The sequence below is a fragment of the Balaenoptera acutorostrata genome, chromosome 2 (assembly GCF_949987535.1).
Source record: "Balaenoptera acutorostrata chromosome 2, mBalAcu1.1, whole genome shotgun sequence".
In the NCBI taxonomy this organism is placed as follows: Eukaryota; Metazoa; Chordata; class Mammalia; order Artiodactyla; family Balaenopteridae; genus Balaenoptera; species Balaenoptera acutorostrata.
The window spans coordinates 104255803-104259018 of NC_080065.1; positions in this window are offsets into that span (position 1 = coordinate 104255803).

The following is a 3216-nucleotide window of genomic DNA, read 5'->3' on the forward strand; positions in this document are numbered from 1 at the left end:
ACTTTGTTGATTGTTTCTTTTGCTGTGCAGAAGCTTTTTAGTTTGATGTAGTCCCACTTGTTTATTTTTGATTTTGTTGCTTGTGCTTTAAGTATCATATTCAAAACATTACTACCAAGACCCATGTCAAGGAGCTTTATTCCAGGGATGGGGGGGAGGTGAAGTCAAGATGGCAGAGTAGGAGGATGCAGAGTTCACATCTTCTCACAATTAGGGCACCTACCAGGCTCTGGTGGGGGACCTTGGACACCTAAGGGGACGGGAGGAACCCCTGCACAACCAGGTAGGACGTGGGGGGTTGGGAAGAGGGAAGCAAAAGTGGAGGCAGGATGGGACTGGTGCTCCTGAGGGGCGGCTGGGGGAGGGGAGGGGTTCCAACGCCCAGAGGGGCCCACTCACCACTAAGGGATCAGCGGGGACAGGGAGATACCTTCGGGGGATCAGAGGGGAATGTGGCCAGCATTTCCCCCACTTGCTCGGGCCCCAGCAAGCCTGCTGGGGTACCAGGCCTGAACCTCCACCCTCTGGGGCCCCCTCCAGTCACGCATGTCCTGTGGGCATGGGAGGGAGGGGGGGAGCAGAAGTAGAGGCGAGAGAGAACCAGTACCCCAAGGGGCAGCTGGGGGAGGGGAGGGGTTCCCATGCTCGGAGGGGCCCACTCATGGTGAAGGGATCAGTGGGGATGGGGAGAGAACTTTGGGGGATCAGGGAATCAGAGGGGAATGCAGCCAGCATTTTCCCGACCTGCTTGGGCCCCGGCAAGCCTGCTGGGGTCCCGGGCCTTAACCTCCACCCTCCAGGACCCCCTCCAGCCACACTGAGCCTAGGCCCAGCTGCCCCTGCCTAAGCCCCGCACCCCCATCTAACCCCCAAACGCCTTTTCTGGCATTTTTTCTTTTTTTTTTTTTTTGCTGTTGTGGTTCTGTTTTGCCTTCTTGTTGTTGTTTCATTTATATTATTATTTTTTCTAATATATTTTTTATTTTTCTAACTTTATTTTATTTTTTATTCTTTGTTACTGTTCTGCTCCTTTTAGTTTGTTGCCTTCTTTTTTTTTTTTTCTTTTTTTTTGCTGCACCCTGCAGCGTGCAGGATCTTGGTTCCCAGGACAAGGGTCAGGCCTGAGACCTGTGGTGGGAGTACTGAGTCCAAACAGCTGGACTAACAAAGAACTTCAGACCCCAGGGAATATTAATTGGTGTGAGGACTCCCAGAGGTCCTCATTCTGGCACCAAGACCTGGCTCTACACAACTGTCAGCGTTGGACTGCGAACTCCAGTGTTGGACGCCTCAGGCCAAACAACCAGTAAGACAGGAACACAGCCCCACTCATCAAAAAAAGTGAGATGACAAAAAAATATGTTACAGAAGAAGAAGCAAGGTAAAAACCTAAAAGACCAAATAAATGAAGAGGAAATAGGCAATCTACCTGAAAAAGAATTCAGAGTAATAGTAGTAAAGATGATCCAAAATCTCAGAAATAGAATGGAGGCATGGATTGAGAAAATACAAGAAATGTTTAACAAGGACCTAGAAGAACTAAAGAACAAACAGTGATGAACAACACAATAACTGAAATGAAAAATACACCAGAAGGAATCAATAGCAGAATAACTGAAACAGAAGAATGAATAAGTGAGCTGGAAGATAGAATGGTGGAAATAACTGCTGAGGGGCAAAATAAAGAAAAAAGAATGAAAAGAAATGAGGACAGTCTCAGAGACCTCTGGGACTACATTAAATGAACCAACATTTAAATTATAGGGGTCCCAGAAGAAGAAGAGAAAGAGAAAGGGTATAAAAAAAAATTTTTTTTACTTATTTATTTATTTATTTATTTATGGCTGTGTTGCGTCTTTGTTTCTGTGCGAGGGTTTTCTCTAGTTGTGGCAAGCGGGGGCCCCTCCTCATCGCGGTGCGCGGGCCTCTCACTATCGCGGCCTCTCTCGATGCGGAGCACAGGCTCCAGACACGCAGGCTCAGTAATTGTGGCTCACGGGCCCAGTTGCTCCGCGGCATGTGGGATCTTCCCAGACCAGGGCTCGAACCCGTGTCCCCTGCATTGGCAGGCAGACTCTCAACCACTGCACCACCAGGGAAGCCCCTGAGAAAATATTTGAAGAGATTATAGTTGAAAACTTTCCTATCATGGGAAAGGAAATATCCACCCAAGTCCAGGAAGCACAGAGAGTCCCATACAGGATAAACCCAAGGAGAAACACACGAAGACACATATTAATCAAACTAACAAAAATTAAATTCAAAGAAAAAATATTACATGCAGCAAGGGAAAAGCAACAAATAACCTACAAGGGAATCCCCATAAGGTTATCAGTTGATTTTTCAGCAGAAACTCTGCAGGCCAGAAGGCAGTGGCATGATACATTTAAGGTGATGAAAAGGAAAAGCCAACAACCAAGATTACTCTACCCAGCAAGGATCTCATTCAGATTCAATGGAGAAATCCAAAGCTTTACAGACACGCAAAAGCTAAGAGAATTCAACACAACCAAACTAGCTTTACAACAAATGCTAAAGGAACTTCTCTAGGTGGGAAACACAAGAGAAGAAAAAACCCACAAAAACAAACCCAAAACAATTAAGAAAATGGTAATAGGAACACATATATCAATAATTACCTTGAGTGCAAATGGATTAAATGCTCCAAACAAAAGACACAGACTGGCTGAATGGATACAAAAACAAGACCTGTACATACACTGTCTACAAGAGACCCACTTCAGACCCAGAGACACATACAGACTGAAAGTGAGGGGATGGAAAAAGATATTCCATGAAAATGGAAATCAAAAGAAAGCTGGAGTAGCAATGCTCATATCAGATAAAATAGACTTTAAAATAAAGACTATTACAAGAGACAAAGAAGGATACTACATAATGATCAAGGGATCAATCCAAGAGGAAGAAAAAATAATTGTAAATATTTATGCAGCCAACATAGAAGTACCTCAATACATAAGGCAAATGCTAACAGCCGTAAAGGCAGAAATCAACAGTAACACAATAATAGCTGGGGGGGAACTTCCCTGGTGGTCCAGTGGTTAAGAATCTGCCTTCCAATGCAGGGGACGCAGGTTCGATCCCTGGTCAGGGAACTAAGATCCCACGTGTTGTGGGGCAACTAAGCCCATGTGCCGCAACTACAGAGCCCATACACTCTGGAGCCCATGTGCCACAACTAGAGAGACTGCGTGC